Here is an 18,760-nt window from a genome sequence, read left to right on the forward strand (position 1 = left end):
GTAAATATGTAAAAGTTTATTAATCTAGTTAGGCAGGTCCGGTCACTCGGCGAATCCAACTCAGGATGGGCAGCGTTCGGGAAGCTCCGTAAAATCTTCTCGTCCCAAATGTCACAGTGTCTGAAGATAAAGGTTCTTACCAGTGTGTGCTGCCAGTGATGACATACGAAACGCAGACGTAGCTAGCTATGGGCCTTAAGAAGAAGCTCTTAGTCGCTCAGAGGGCCATGGAGAGGGCTATGTTCGGAGTTTCTCAGCAAGATCAAATCAGATATGAGGAGATCCATAGGACAACCAAAGTCAGCAAAATACTCAAGATGGTTACAAAACTGTAATGGCAGAATGTAGGGCATATAGCTCAACGGACAGATAGACGTTGGGACTTGGGGCAGTAAATTCCTTGCATGGCGACCATGTACTGGAAGACGCAGTATTGGTAGGGACCGATCCAGATGGTCTAGTTATAATCGCTGAAATAGTGTAGCGCAAAATCGATTGTCGTGGAGATTGGGGGAGGTATTTGTCCAGCAATGGACATCTCCCGGCTGAAGTGATGAAGATCATTGGTTAAACTCTGCCTTACACTTACCGAATATAACATGTGACTATACTAAGCAATATATTGGTAAAATAATACTGTTCGATGGATTTATTTTGAACACAAACATTGTCGTGTATTATGGAATTTTGAAACACATATTTCACTACAATATAATATCGTTATTGTCAAATTCAATGAATATTATAGCGGATCGATGTCGTTGAATCCAAACAATCTCACCAAATTCCAATTATATAAATCCTGTTTAACATCCATTACGTATTCATGGACGACCGCGTTAATTTACGATTCAATGTTAGTTCAATCATACTATTATTTTATGCGTTGATAATTTTGTAAAGGATATAATTGAAGTAATACAATATATATTCTATAATTGACACGTGTAATATACATTATATTGTTGTATCGAAGATTAGGACAAACGAGCGAGTCAAACTGTCTTACAACATCAGAAAGTTCACAGGAGCGTTGTCGGCCTTTAAGAAAGGAGTACGCCCTTTTTTTGAAAGTACTCATGTCGTATCGTCCTGGAAACACCACACATTCAATCTGATTCCACAGCTTGGTAGTACGTGGAAGTAAGTTTCTTGAAAACTGCACTGTAGAGTAACGTCAGACATCCAGAAGGTGAAAATGATATATTATATAATTATAATCTTCAGCTGCCGAAGTTAGGAAACGTTGCAAATATGTCGGTCTCAGTGAGTCTTATATTATGTTTGTGCCGTTTGTTGTCGAGACCGTTTGTGGGGCCCAGAGGAGCGGTGAATGTACAAAGTACTATCTACGCGCTGCAATAGGGGTACTGGAATCCCAAGCGCTGGCAGCTATTTCAGTCAACGGATCAGCCTAGCTATCCAAAGCGGAAATGCTGCCAGTATTCTTGTACACTTCCCCGTAATGGTGGTTTTAATTTAATGTAATCATAGTATTGTAAATATGGTTATTAGCATTGTATTGGTTGGAAATTAATGATTTTTATGGATCAACAGTAACTGATTATTATTAAGCTCACGACTATTGTCTGCCTACGTCACGGGATTATGGTTCAATAATACAGCACTTGTATTATTAATTTATTCATAGTCTCATAAATATCTTATTATGTCATTAATTGCTTTCATTGCGGACATTCGATCCTGATTTTCATATTTAATTTATTACCCTTTTAAATGTATTTCCTTTAATGTTTCTCGTTTATAATACATTAGTGTATATGAATCTATTTAAGAAGTTTTTGCGAAAAGTTAAATTAATATTGACGACACATATAGCCCAGTGGTTAGTGACCCTGCCTACTGAGCTAAAGATCCCGGATAAGAATCCCGGTAGGTGCAAATATTTGTATGATGAATTTGATATACACTGGCCTTCAAAAGTAAGTATCACACTTTTAAAATTGGGATAACGTTTTAAGTTCACAAGATATACTTTCGAAATAAAAAGGACTCCAAAGAGAATTTAATTTTGTACATAAAAACTTTATAGTCGGTAACCTTCTTTTAAGAATTTTCTGAAAAAAAACTTCAAAAACAAAACCATTCCTTTTTCAAAGTGGACGTTTCCGAATTACAATTTTACCATTCACATTTTTCTTTCTGTTTTAAATTTTTTTCAAGATCGATGGGTCTTGTTTTAAAAATTTATGCTAAAAAGCACATAACATTTATTTATCATGCCTCTTTCAGTTGAAGAATGTGCCAGGATTTGCTTTGTGGAATGTGCTTTTCTGGAACTAGGCATCAGTATGCGTCGCACTGCAAGAATGGTGGGTTTGACGGTACGCACGGTCCAGAAGGTAAAGCGAAGGTACAAAGAGACTGGACAACATCTGAGGAGACCTTGTAATGGCAGACCCAGGTGTACCAGTGCCTGAGAAGATCGTTATATTATTTCCACTGTGTTAAGAAATCGCCACCAAAATGCAGTTGAAGTCCAGCAACAGCTACTTCAGACCCGGAGGGACTACATTAGTGACAGTACAGTGAAAAGAAGACTTGCTGAAGCAAATTTGAAACCCCGAAGACCAGCGAGTGGCCCAAAACTCGAGAGACAGCATCGAGTAGCGAGACTGCGATACGCCTGTGAACACATGCAGTGGGATGAAGAAGAATGGTCAAGAATTTTGTTTGCAGATGAGTCTCGATTCTCCCTTTACACTTCTGATGGAAGGCGAAGTGTTTACAGGCGACCTGGTGAGCGATACCTTCAAGCCTACATCTCAGAAAGAGTCCAATACGGTGGAGGCAGTGTACATGTATGGGCTGGCATATCTTCAGAAGGTCGCACAGTGCTAGTAGCCATAGAAAATGGCACCCTAACTGGGCAAAGATATGCTCAAGAGATTCTCAATGAGTATGCAGGGCCGTATTTAGCAAATATTGGTGATGGATCGATGCTGATGCATGATGATGCCCGGCCACACACGGCTCATATCGTACAAGAGTATATTCAGGAGGTCGGTATCAGCGTGATGGCTTGGCCATCAAGAAGTCCTGATCTCAACCCGATTGAAAACGCCTGGGATGAGCTTGGGAGGCTAGTCAGAAATCGCAGACCACCACCTACTACCCTCAGGGCACTTAAGCAGGCCCTGGTAGAAGAATGGGAGAATATTCCCCAACATCGGCTCCGAAACCTAGTGTTCAGTATGCCAAACTGGCTCGAAGCTGTAATCAGAGCTCGAGGAGGCAATACCAGTTATTAAAAATTAAATAACATGTAATACATTTTAGTTGAATTTTTTTACACTAAACTAAAAATGTCTATTTTCATTGTTTTATCTTTTTTAAGTTAAAAATGTTACTAATGTATAATTTTAGTTTCTAAGAATTAAAGCCTATAAAATTTGCAACAAAACGTTTTTAATCTTAAATCTCTACCTTCTATAGTTAAGAAAAAAAAATAATTTGAAAAGTGTGATGCTTACTTTTGCAGGCCAGTGTATTTGTTTCTGAGTCATGAATGATAATATTTATGTGTGTTTGAGAATGTATAACACATGAAGGGCGGATAACTATTCGGGGTTAATTTTCTTCCTATAATTAATCCGTAGGATATTTTTGATTCCATTTTTCTAACGTACAGCGTACTTGAGGAGTACGTATCGTTATACTTTGGTATAACGGTGAATGATGAACGAAAAGTGTATTTAACGAATGTAAAAACCGACAAAAATACATGTTCTATTGTTTCTTCTAACGTGGTGAAATGCCATAGCAATACAATTTTGTAGGATAATGGAGTAAATTATGTATTATAATTATTAACTGACACTAAAAAGTAAAAAAAAATACGTTTAAAAAAACCGACTTCAAAAAATGTATAATATCAAATAACTAAAAATTTAATTTAAACACCTTTACCTTTAATATTAATACAATACTATTATTTGTATGTGCTACATATTGATAGCTTTGAAGTCGGTGCCAAGCCAAATGTAATAGTAAGTACCTACACTCGCCACGCGTGACTTTGAGCGGGGTAGCTTCGTCTAGAACAAAACAGCCCAAGCGGACAGACACGCGTGGCCAGACAACCTGAATAATTACAGTAAGTAAGCTGTTTATAATATTAAGTTTTATTTTGTTCAGGGCTTGGCACCGACTTAAAACCTATCAATAGGTAGCACATACAAATCATAATATTTTATTAATATTAAAGGTAAAGGTGTATTAAATTAAATATTTAGTCATTTGATACTTTTTAGTTTTTGAAGTCGTTTTTTTTAAACGTATTTTTTTATATTGTCCTCAATTTAAGTGACATTTGTCCAGTACGATACTTATGGGTACAATAGTGGACGGCCCGACCTCTTTTTTTACGAAAATAAGGGAGCAGCACGTTCAGCTGATGGTAATTGATACGCCCTGCCCATTACAATGCAGTGTCACTCAGGATTCTTGAAAAACCCAAAAATTTACGTAAGATGTCTCGTCAGTAATGTTTACACATTACTGCTTCACGGCAGAAATAGGCGCCGTTGTGGTACCCATAATCTAGCCGGCATCCTGTGCAAAGGAGTCCCCAAATGGTAAACCCTCTCGTTGGGCGCGGTTAAAATAAATGCTATCCCATCCAACATCATGTGCAAAAGTGAGGTTACGGAGATAATGAACGCCGCCGTAGAGGAAACTTTGACAAGAAGAATGTACCGGAGGAAGACCAGACACTAAGCTGAATAGTGCTGAGTTGAATGAGAAAGTAGATTGTAAGTTGGTGTATTTGAATTTGAATTTGGTGGTTAGTTCATTCACTACAACACTACTTCCGCTGTCGTTTCCTGACGTAGTAGTACTGTTGATGCTAAATATAATATATTTCAGAAAGAAAGCCCAGTGAATATCAAGCAAAATAAAAGTAATGTTTATTGAAATATCAAGCTCGAACGCAATAAAAACTGAAACAATTTGTCGCGGCGTATCGAGTACTATCGAGATAACTGAGACTCAATTTATTATCCCATATCCGAGATTCGCTTCATGAACAATCTTATTTATGGTTTTTTATTGCATTGACAGATATGGAACGCTATTTTGAAGAGCAAAATAAAACTTTATTTCTGGTTACATTTACTTTTTTATAAAAGAGGAGGTCACACAAGCGTACGGGTCAGCTGATGTTAAGTGATCACCGCCGCTGAAATTCACTTGCAATACCAGAGAAGTCACAGGAGCGTATGAAAGGTGTACGGGCTTTTTTGAAGGTGAATTGAATCGTGAACCCTAATGTCCAATCATTATAAACAAGTAAGTCAATATTATCTTGAACATACATTTTCTAAGAAACTGTTATCATTTTATTAGACACTGGCTGTGTTATTTTCCATCGGTTATGCTGTGAATATTACTGAACCAGTCGGAATACCACTTATATTATGCAGCGTGTTTCAGAGAAGGTTTAAATATATGTTTGGTGGTGATTAGTTATCTGGAACCTACAATTTTTTACTTAGAAATACCTATATATTTGCAATACAATTATATATAATTTCATTACGTATTATGAAAATGCATGCAATGAGCGGACGCGGGGTACTTCATTTATATGGCAAAACAATGTTTGCCGAATCAGCGCTTGATAATTAATAAATAAAACTCAACTTTATACGGTTTTAGGAAGGTGCAGGCAAAATGCCTTAATAATGTTGAAATATTTCAAATTTCCATTAGTCGATTGAAAAATATTTTATGTGAACCCTCAAACGTACACCAGGAAAAGATTGATTGGTTATTAAATGGATTTTTTGGAAGTCGTATGAGTTTGAGAGCCAAAGAAGCGAGGTTTCATTTAAAAGCTTACTACCCACAACTCAGCGAGAGTATAATAATAATATAACCTACCTATCGCAGCGATTATCAAAATTGTGTTTACATTATTATAAAGTTTGTTTGAAATTCGTAAAAAATATATCCTGTTCCATTCTAATGAAATAACAAAAACCCAGACATAAAATTAATCAATTTACTCAATAACTCTTGTTTTATACTTATTAATTTACATTTACTTTTTTTGACTTACACGCGGAAGGCATTGAGTAATTTGACGTTTGAATATTTTTGACCTTTGCTATTCTGGTTGACCCTGTATGGCTGATCATCAGGATATCACCCCTAGATCAGAATTTGTAAAACATTACACATCTGTACTATAGCTAGAAAAGCATTAAAAAGAACAACACATTACTTATTAGCAAAAATGTGTGTGTGTGTTTGTCTCGTTGTTTCTATCTACTATCAAGTAACGGAAAGAGAGAGAGAGTTCAATGTAGAATGTCTAATTTCTGTAACCACTCTTTCAAGACAAGCCTGCTTATACATGTTCTTTTGAGATGCAGACAGCACTCCTGTTTACCTCATTGTATTTTTACCTTGAACACAGAAGAACCGATGTAAGAAACGAGTATTAAACAATATTTTTTCACAGATTCTATCTTTCCTTCATTGTATTTTATATGTTTCCGGATCGTAACAGGTAAGGCTATATTTTTTTAACACTGTATGCAGGATTTTAAGCTGAGGTACCGTTAAAACCTTTGCTAGTTTATAGAGTTCTGTAGTTGGATGGTAGATTTGTAATGAGTTGCTTACTTTCAATATAGCTCTTTGGGCGCTTTATATTGAAACAAAATTTTAAGTAGAGGCATTTAGTAAGTATTGCGTAAGATGTAGATGAGCATTGTTTTGTTATTCGGTAGATTTATCGTGACAGGCATCGTCATGCTCGCTTAAATGCCTCTGATTGTGGCGGCGACCTGGGGCGGGTCGTTCCCTTCCCTAAAATATGGTCGAGGGAGGCGATGGCTGGTCCATGCGTCATGCTCGTGAACGGGTGCTACTCGTGGTGGCTGGATGATCTTGTTACCGGGAGGTCTGCTTGATGTGTTTTTATTATTATTATTTCCTTTAAAGTTAAAGTTATTTTATATTTTATTTTATGAAATGCTCACATAATGCCTCTATTTATTTACGGTATGTGCGGATTGATGCATCTACTATACTCATAACTCTTGTGTTTATAAGTATGAATTTACTTTTTTGACTTACACGTGTAAATATTTCAGTTTTTGACATTTGATTATTTTTGTTACGTCACTTTGCATATATTGTAATTAAAATTTTAATCTTGACTTAAAAGAGTGGCAATAAGTTTCTTCCTATTTCTTCTCATTAGCGGTAAATTCAATAAGAAACAATTTTATTTTATTTTTTGACATTCATAAGTGTCATTTCCGTGACCTACATGAATAAAGTGTTTTTGAATGTGAATTTGAATATATTTTAAGGAAGTGTGATTTTGAAGCGCCGCCTCAGAAGTGATGCAATACGTTAATATAGTCAATATTACACATTATGACACAGTGCTTGATATATGTTTCTCATCAGTTCCATTTCAGCTACATTTCTTACATTTTTAAAAATAACAATTAATTTTTTTACTCGTTTTGCTAGTTGTTAAGTATGTTATGTTATGTATACATATAGGCGCACAAGTTATGAGTACTTATCACATTTTTGTTACCTTTTTATTAAGACATTTATGGGATGAAAGATTATATGGAAATCACTCATAAAAATTCACATATTTGTTGATGGTCAGAACTAAAATATATACACATATATCGTATAGCGGTTTGAAAATCTTACTCGTTTTAAGTGAATTAGGGTTGAAATAGTAAATGGTCAGTTCGTCAGCTTTGAAGGAAGGAAGATGGAGTTCAATATTTAAACTTCTTTTGTAAACATAAAGCATAAAAAAGTGTGTGCGTGTAATCTTTAGGCGCGATTGAAGTAAAACTTAATCATCATTAACTTTAAGAATAATTAACAGATACATATATATACTTTTTTTGCTTATCTGAAAGCCCATAGACAAAATATGCTATTTTTGTTTTGCCCTTGTTTGTCCCACCTATTCAAGGAAATCCACTATATAACAAATATTCTTAAAAAGTTGAAAGACAGGAATATTTAATTTATACCATTAAATATATTCTTACATTAATGCATATTACACGGCTTTAAAGCCGTGTAATAAATAAATAATTGAATAAAAATAATTAAATTATTAATGTCACACATTAATATAACTTTGTTATTGAATATTAACGAAAATGGCTCTATGGGCACGGACCATTTGCCTGTCCGATGGACGAAGAAAAATTTACGAATGTCGTGTCAGCCTGACACGTCAGACTGAGAACTTTTATTTATTACAATAAATGAACAAATACACTTGGAGATTTTCAGAAAAAAATACTGAGCAATTTGAAACAATTTTTAAACCATTAAATTATAATGGTTAAAAATTTGAAACAATTTTTAAACCATTAAATTATAATGGTTAAAAATTGTTTCAATTGACTTTTTTGTACCGGAAGTACTAACGTTACTTCCGTCAGAAAAATATTCTGAGTTAACTCCAAGTCTCTAAAGAAGCTTTACTTCAATAAGAAAGAAATTCATAAATAAAATTTCTTCAAAGCTCGATAGATTGCATTGTAAATTCAAAGTAAGCAGAGCTTTAATATTATTTCTTGCATTCAATTTAAAAGGAACATACAATAAAAACACGAAAAGAAACAAGCTACCCTTTTATATATATTTGTGTTAAAAGTGTACCGTGAAACATTGCAATCAATTTAGCAGAGCACTCATAACATGGCGTCACGCCGTTACCCTGAAGCTGAATTATTGTTATCTACGAAAATGCACGCCTTGAAATTTACGTATAAAATACCCTTTCCGTGTGATGTGAGGCGAAAACTGAATTGTATATCATTTTGACACTGCAGAAAACCTGCTACCGCTTATGAAATTTGACATTAATTGCACAACATTTTGAACAATGCGGGCCTCGCACCCGTGACCTCTAGCGTACCGTGCGAACGCTCTTCCAACTGAGCCAACCGATCGAGTGACGTATCGTTGATAAAATCTTGTATGCTTTGTTCAACTCTCAAGTTGTGACTTCATTTACAGGATCTACTTTACAGTTGATACCCTGCTCAACCCCAATATTTGCATATTAGGAAATTGACTTGAGATGTCGATGTTGTAAATCTAAATAATTTGTTACGTTTTAAAGTGATAACCTTCACTTCTGGATTAAATTCATTACACAGATAAAATTTGAAAACAAAATTTAATGAACGATGCGGGACTCGTTACCCTCTTAAATCCCAGAAGTGGGGGTTATCACTTTAAAACATAAAATTTTTTTTTAAATTGAACGCATTAATAATGAAATTAAACGCTTTAAAAATTAATGAAAAATATACTTCACACCTTGGATCATTAGTTCGTCTAAATAGACTATGACAGCTGTAAAAAGGTCGAAAAAAATTTAGTTTAGAACTAACCTCTATTTCTGAACTTAACCGCACCACAAAACAAAACAAGAATTATAGTTTGTCAGAAAGCTTTAAATTGATGAACAGACTGTATCATAACTGTGTGTTAGTCAATATCAAATAATAAAATTTCATTCATACCAAGCATTTTTTTTAATGAAAAAAGGATTCCTTTTGTTTGTTTTAAGTTTATTTTATACAAAAGTTTAGGTCTTTTATTTATAGATTCAGGCAGTACGAAGTATGCCGGGTCTGCTAGTATTTAATACAATATACTTACTTACTTACTTACATACATAAATACATATAAACATCAATGACTCCGAAACAAACATTCATATTCATCACATAAATGTTTGCACATACCGGGATTCGAACCTCTAGCTCAGTAGGCAGGGTCACTAACCACTGGTCTATATACAAGATTTCTACAATTCAGAATCGTTACAAATTATTTTACATAAAAAAGTTTATCTCTCATTAAATTCAACTTTCATCCATAATTTCAACGACTGCCTCACGAATTTTCGATCAGGTCACGTGTTCTGACGCGAGTTTAGTATTTTATACCCATCCCAAGAAAAGTGCTCAACGCCGCTAAAAAAGTTTTCATTTCAAAAACGTCAGGGATATGGTATCCCTGACGTGTCTATGACTTATACGTTAGAAACTATACGTATTCTTTGACAAAAATATTATTAACCAGTGAAATAACGAGGCACAACTCATAAACCAGGTTACGTTCAGTTCAAAATATTTAATTCCCAAATGCACTGCTAGGAATACTAATGGTACGAAGCAATTCATTAAATTTTATGGCTCCATTAAGCAATTGCTTTTAGCTATTGGTGCGATTTTAATATTGATGAAGTACATTTCAAAACAAAACAGCGCGCTGGTTTATTGATTGAATAGTTGGCATAAATCAATACTTATCATTTATATAAAGTGCGTACAACGCCGGCAACGCTCCTATGATTCCTCTATTGTTGCAAGAGAATGAGGGTGGCGGTGATCACTTAACACGAGGTGACCCGTACGCTCGTTTGTCCGCCTTTTCCATAAAAAAAATTAAGTCCGATGTTATATGTAGAATGAAATTAAAGGTAAAAAATTCTATATTTTATTTTGAAAAATAGTCACATATTAATAACAGTTTTTGCATGAAATAATTTAATCATGGATTTATATTTATTGATAGTTTCAACTACCTTGTAAAGATCGACAATTTTTTTTTAAATCATTGGTTATCGTCAACGAATCATTAATGTATTTGTCCAGGGGTTCAAGTATACCTTCGATGCACATTAATTATTGTTGATTCATGTTTGAAACATATTATTACTTTGGACTACATTGGCATATCATGAGCAATTGAGTGTAAAATAGAAATATTTTTTGTGGCATTTTATTGAGAATTAGGTACTAACATTGTTCGAAAAACTCTCTCATATAATTTCTAATATAAAACATATTTTTTAACAAAGGATTGTGTTAGCAAACAGATTATGTTGTTGATCATTATTTTAATGATAATCATTATAACTGAAGTTATATTTGGTAGCAATTTTTCAGTTATTATTAAAACAACAATTTTTTGTGACAGTAAGGGACGAGACGAGCGGGACGTTCAGCTGATGGTAATTGATACGCTCTACCCATAAAAATGCAGTACCGCTTAGGATTCTTAAAAAAAAAACAATAATTCTGAGTGGCCTCATAATTGCGCTCGTCAGCTTGAGACATAAGATGATAAGTCTCATTTGCCCAGTAATTTCTCTAGCTACGGCGCCCTTCAGACCGAAATACAATAATGTTTACACATTACTGCTTCACGGCAGAAATAGGCACCGTTGTGGTACCCATAATCTAGCCGGCATCCTCTGTAAAGGAGCCTCCCACTGGTAACTAATAAGAGTAAAGCAAGAAGGTGAGAGACAGCGGCCGGAATTAATCCAAAGAAAATGTGTGGCCTTTCATCACGATAACGCTAGACCACAAACAACTTTATCCACTTTAACAAAAGTTACGAGAGATGTACTAGGAGATGCATTAACACTATCACCCTGACCATTGCATCTTCAGATTTCCACCTGTTACGTTACAGAATAACATAGGCAGTATCAGTTAAACATCAACACAAAAATTTCCCAAAGTATTTTCTTTGAATAACCCGAGTGTTACATATTTAAATAAAAGACTTTTTAATGGATTAAAATGCATGTAATTGAAACTGCCTGCCATTAGATTTTGCGTAAAAAAGTCTTTTATTTAAAAGATTTCATAAAATTTCTACAGCAATGGGATCCTGCCACTACCTACAATATAGCAAAAAGTCATCAATCAAAATGGCACACATATTCTGTAATTAACTGTAAATAACATACAATGCGAAGAAACTATTTCCCCAACCTGTTATTTGATCGGCACTCCTATGCTGCTCTATCGATCTGATAAACGATAAGTGTGACAAAAGTAATAAAGCCACACCTTACGCATGCTACAACTGTTTGAGTTGACACAATGTGTTTAGCTAACAAAAGCTAACAGTTTTCGTACACACAATATATGTACATTGCATTTACGTCCGAAGATATTTTATACTTCAAAGTATGAAGCTTTTTTCGCTCAAGTATAGGTTATCTGATTAAAAAAAACCACACAAATTTATATTTATTTTATTTATAAAATGTTTCACTACGGTGATGAATTATAAAATTTAAAAACCATTGTTTAACAGGAGTTTCATGGTTTTGAAGAAACAAATCACTATTAATAATACCTAAAATATCGTGTTCAGTAATTTGATCATAAAAATAAATACTAGGTAATAATTAAACTTACTCTAATGATATGATTCTTGTAATAATTGTGATAATATTTCTAGTGTGTCGGTTTGGCAAATATGTAATTTCGTATTCTTAATTTTCTATGATCTACTGTTACATTTTATGCTACAATAATTTCAAAAAGATACCAGAATTGACGTTATATTTTAATTGATATTATTCAGAGCTAATGTTCACATTCTAGTATATAACGACGAACAGCTGAATTTATATTTTCTACTTTAACGAGTTCTACGCCTATACAAATGTAAATGCATTACTTGAACTAACATCAACTAAGTGCACTGTGCGATCACATCATAAGTAACTGTGACATTGATACTTAAATTAATATTATAACGAGAATGTGCTGCTCTATCAGTCATTTGTTTTTAAAAAGGTAAAATTCCTTGGCAGCCACACCGTGTCTTTATTAACCTAGTATACGAAGGGGATTAAACTTATTAGCTCGGTTTTGATGAGTTTGAGGTCGACGAGATCTATTAGGCTTATGTATTGGCTCACTTGCATCAGACAAGAGTGGTGAATGAAAATCATCTATTTCTTCATCAATACTGCTATTTCTTGCCTCTATTTGCAAATGTTCATCGATAGTATCCATAGCAACCAATGTAGAATCTGGTATGTCTTTTTTGTTTAGTAAAGTTCCATTATCAAAAGCAAAGGGAAGCTCGCTTGAACTATTTATTTCTATTTCAGTCGCATTAATGTTATGTTCTTTTTCAGTTGCCAAAGTTGATGTTGTGTGATTTACAATTATAGACGTATTATTATTAATATCAATATCAGAGCTATGATGAATGCCTTTGTTTATAATATCTAAGTTTAATAAGGTTTGCATTGTTATAATAGCGCCAGCAGTTTCTTTCCTAGGGTTATCCTCATTTTTTGGTACTTTCGTCTTGATACCTAGGTATCTACTGGAAAATGTTGTACTACTTGCACTATCTGAAATTCTTACAGTAATATTAAAATCCGTGTGATTTGAATTTAAAACTGTTTTATTTATTGCATCATACAGCAATTTAGTATTATTAAAGAACTCAACTGTTGATGACTGAATTTGGGGTGAAATGGTCGTTCCAATGATATCTCGTTTAACATTATTTGGTTCTTTAATGATAACTGTTAACTCCATAGATGTTTCATCTTCATTATTATCATTATTGTACATAGGTTCACTATGTGTTTTGTTTACATATTCACTAGCAGTACTCGAAGATGCAGGTAATAAATATTTTACAACCTTATCAGTAACGGATTTTTTTACATTTAATATTTGTACAGATTTTCCAAATTGATCCTCATATTTTGCAGGTGCAGACGTATATTTTTTTGGAAAAGTCTTTTTTTTATATACATTTTCATTGTCAGTATTAGATGCTGTTGAATGTATAATGTTGATTAATACATTATCAGTTGTCGACAGCGGCATGCTAGTAGTGAAACCCATTTCCAAATCAGAAGTATTTTGTATTGTATTCGAATGTTTCATTAACTCCATATCGTCATGTTGTTGAGCTAGCTTTTCTTCAAACGATAAAGCTGTCATATCATTACCAAATTTTGATTTAGCCATTACTAATGGAGGAATAAAGTGATCTGTCGGTTGATTAAAAAGAGTTTCAAGATGACCTAAGCGTGCCATTTCATCATGCATTAATTTATGCTGGATAAGTCTTTCACCTTCAAGTTTATCTGCGTATTCATTATTCAAGAAATCAACATTATTCACGATGGTGGGAATATTATTATCTTGAAGATTATTATCGTGTAGGAAATCTAGTCCGCTGTTTTTATCACCATTCCATTGTAAAGATTTTTCATTAGTTGCATACTTATAAGGCGCTACTGTAACAATCTTTTCAGTTGATGTCGGATGGAATGTTTCTTGATAAGTATCATTCTTTGTTTCCACTAAGACATCGTCCTCAGTAATCATAATATCATTATTATCTTGATCAATTAATGATGGATCTGTGGTGATTCTCCAACTTGTACTAGATGTTACTCCTACTGTAGATGGCGTAGAATACTCATCAACACAGGACAATTCTTTTAGAAGATCTTCACGTTTCTGTAAAACAGGACAAATTTCAGACCTGAGGCAAAAGGATTCTCATTAAAATGTAATTAAACATATTTAATAACTCACCATGCTTCCCGTACATTGAACTCGCCTTACTCCAGCCAAGCCACAATCAGCTGTTAGTTGCACAGCAGCACTTTCTGGTAAATACAAGATTGTTAATGCTGGAAGAGCTGGCACTAAACAACCTTCGTCTCCAAGGGCCCATTGGGGTACTGTAACAATAAAAGTGATTACAGCTATGTTACATTATTCTATAGAAAATTTTAAGTAGTTTCTTTTTTGTCATACATTATTAATATAATATTACCAGGTAATTCGCAAATAAATGATGCCACTGAAGGTCCGCCACAAGCTCTCGCTTCCCAGCGATAGTCAGCGGCGGGATCTGCAGCAGCACAGAGTGGTGCGGTTCGTGAATCAGGAGCTGAACTCCAGTATCCATCACTGCCTAAGCCGCGATAATCCCTAAAGGTAAAATATAGAAGAATTAACAGTTGATATGAATAAACATTTCATGTGAAATTGTAGGATGATTTGGTTATTATTAGATGGTTTTTCGAATATGAAAGGCTGAGCGAACATTTCATAATATAATTTGAAGTATTCTATAGAAAAGACGGATCAAGAGTATAAATAAGAGTATAGTGAACATGTAAGAAGTAACTTTCAAAGAAAGGGGAAAAGAAAGATATGCCAGTGCCTGTCTGAAATGAGCTACAATTTGCAATTAAACGTAATCGATCCTCTAGTGATACTTTACTATTGGTTAACATTTAACGGAAAGCAATCCTTCACCCTGAGCTCGGAGGTGTAAAAAGAAGAGCGCCAAGTCGTAAGAGGTGGGTTTGTGATGTAGGAGAGTCTACCACCACCACCTTAAGACCGCGCAGCCGGCGTTGTTATTCCTTACCAAGAAGCAGATATCACGACGAGTGACACAGCGTATTAAACATACTCCGGATACAAAATATTTTCTTCCTCATTGGGTTTTAATTGGCTTTGTGGGTTAGTTAGAGAGCACCACGTCCGCATCTATGCAACAGATCCCATAGTGGTAACGGACGAACGGATCATCTCATTGGCTGCGTTCAAATTAGCAATTGAAGATGTACTTGCACATCTCCGCTGAAATCGTAGACTTGGATGAATTCATGGCTTGGGTAGTGGGCCACCGCGGCTCCAAAACATGGACAATGGCATGTTTGTCTTGCCAACTTTACTACACACCACGATATTTATCAGATCTCTGACCCTCTTGGAACGTCCGACCATTGCTTCGTCAGGAGTGTTACGCCCACGTTACAAAACCACCAATGACCTGCCGCATTTTGCACGTTGGTTTGGCAAGTCAGCAGATTGGGATAAGATGCTTTCTTTTGCACCCCTTCGCTTTGACTGATTCAAGAGTACGACCAGTTTTTCAAACCCAATCTCAATTCGAATCGTCCGCATGCAACGCAGAGCTGCTCTAATGTCCTCGGTCCAGTGCTCAGTGAACGGCTTGATCACTTGGAGGTTGGATAGAGACGTTGCTTCATTGTGTGTCTTCTACCGCATTAAGCACGAGTCGTTGTCTTAAGAGCTATTTGATCTAGTTCCTGCCGCAGGAAATGTCAAAAACTAGGTAATTATCCCCACCATCTGGGTATATTTCTCTTCATTGCATTTTTCAAGCAACTTTTATCCACGTTCAACCAAACTATGGAATAAGTTTTTTCGTGGGGTATTTCCATGATAATACAACATGGGTATCTTCAAAAAACCGCGTACACTTTTCTAAAAGGACGAAACGCTTTTATAATTCGTTTGGCATTACGGGAGAATGTGGTGGGGTGGAGATGGTCTACTAATAATACTAAACAATATCACAACTTTGGCAACATACAAAGAGATTTTTTATTTATAAATTTACGTTTATAATAAAGATATAAATAAAGAATTAAAACAAAAACACTCCTACTCACTACACTCGAGTTTGGGAACATTGTTGATTCCATACTCGTCTACCAAAATTAAAATATAAAATTTTACATACGTCCAAGTAAAGTCGCCGTCAGGGTTGCTTCGAATGAGACCAACCCATACAGCGCTCGAAATATCCAGTTCCTTGAGATAAGCTCTCACAGCATCGTACTGCGCTGTAGTGTCAACTGTAACAAATGAATTAGACTTATTTCTGTCATTATTAAGAACTTCACTACACTAACTATAGTAAAACATTCGCGTAGTTTCATATATGTGTAACTAATGAATGTCGTTTGTTTTTTATTATAATATATAAGAGGGGGCAGACAGACAAGAGGCTCACGGTATGGGGAGAGGTGACGCAACCGCCCATGGACATCTGCAACATCAGGTTTCATGAAATGCGTGGTGGGAGTGTGCTTTTTTTCGAAGGTCCCAGAGTTGTATCTGTTCGGGAAAACCGCAGCCGGTAATTGATTCCACAAAGTGGCTGTGAGAGGCAAGAAATTTCTTGCAAAGCGCGCGGTTGTGGAATACCATACGTCAACGTGATGCGGGTGGTACTTTGCACGTAATGTCCGGTGGCTTATAGTGAAGTACTGTCATATGATTACAACATGAAAGCAATTTTATTTAATTTTATTATTATTGCATGATATTAAATTAGACTGTTATTTTGTGCCCAATTTTAGATATAATGTGTTGCAAACAAAAACATTTTATGTAAAATAATAATGCAAATATGAAAGTAAATTTTTGATACTTTATAATGCTACTTGTTAATGTACTTATTAAAACAATGTACTTTAAAAAACGCAGATTTCCCACGGATAGCTTATATAAAGAAACTAAAATACCTACAATTAGAAAACTATATATTACAAACACTATTACAAGAAAGCATAGATCCCTCGCTTATGACCCTAAAATCCTGCAAAAAAGAAGAAAAGACATTGTGGCTGTAGTTCCTAAGTCAAACTCAACTTTTGCTGATAGACAGTTCAATAAGCGCTCTGCCAAATTATATAATTTAATAAATAAAGAATTACAGATATATTCAAAAAACATATATGAATGTAAAAAACTTATATCTAACTGGTTAGAACCAAAACCCTATGACTGGGTAGAACAGTTGCTGAGTAGGTAGTTGTGTATGCTACAAGTATATTTATATAAGTACACACACATGCGCGCACACACGCACTCACACACACACACACACACACGCACACACACACACACACACACACACACACACACACACACACACACACACTTGCACACTAAACACTCATTTCCCTTCTTTCCCCTTTCTCTGATCATGTCTATTTTATATAGTAGTAACGTAACGTATAATGGTAGAACTTTCATAAATAGTTTTAAAGTACATATTATTTCATTTGTGTAATTTGCATTGTAAAAAAAAAGGTCAAAATTATATTTTTATTAGTTAACTTTTACATGTATGAATAACTCTTAAGTATAATGTAATTTTGTTTGTTATAAATAAAGGTTAAAGAGCGGTGACTCCCAACACAGGCGATAAGCTTAACGGGAGACACCTGCCCCTAGTTTTTAAGTACTTTTTGTTAAAGAAATAAACAATTTATTATTATTATTATTATTATTATTATTATTATTATTATTATTATTATTATTATTATTATTATTATTATTACTAAAAATGTTGAAGGCAATAGAGAAAAGAAAGAAAACTAGATAAAGTCTTTCAGATTCACAAGAAAAGGAAGATTAAGTGATGCTATAATAATATATTATGGTCGTACTATCTATAGAAAACAATATTTTACTTACAAACACTTTATCACTGTTACCAGGTGACGTTGAATAATGTACTTTGAACTTTTGAAGCGATGTTTAGAACAGTTATGGCATTACTATTCTGGTGTAACGTAAAAGAAGTATCAAATTTATCATAATTCTTATTATGACACAATTTTTATTGTATTAAAGTTTAATGCGAATTGCAGATAAAATGTTTTTGGTATTTTTTACAAGGTACTTTGCATATAGCAGAGTTATTTTGGTGGAATGGAACTGAGGAAAAAAAAATAAAATAACACTGAGACTTCAGTATGATAAGCACCGCATGTTTTGCAAATTGACTTTAACCAAACAAATTTAAAGATTTCTATTAGCATGGTAATGATATGGAGATAAAGTCTAAAAATTAAAACACCGTCTGGTAAAGTATGTCATGTGATGGTAACTGATCACTGTCACCAATGCATTTCTACCAGGTGGTGACGACATAGAAATACTGCGCATTTTTTTTTTATTTTTCGTGGTACGTAATAGATAAATTCTTGAAAAATTGAAGAACGGATGGGACTGTTTTTATTTCGTAAGAAATAAAATAAATAAGCAACAGATAAGATAATAAGATTATGTTTCCGCTTAAACGGAAATTTAGCTAT

Source organism: Leptidea sinapis, chromosome 17 (assembly GCF_905404315.1).
Source record: "Leptidea sinapis chromosome 17, ilLepSina1.1, whole genome shotgun sequence".
Classification (NCBI taxonomy): Eukaryota; Metazoa; Arthropoda; class Insecta; order Lepidoptera; family Pieridae; genus Leptidea; species Leptidea sinapis.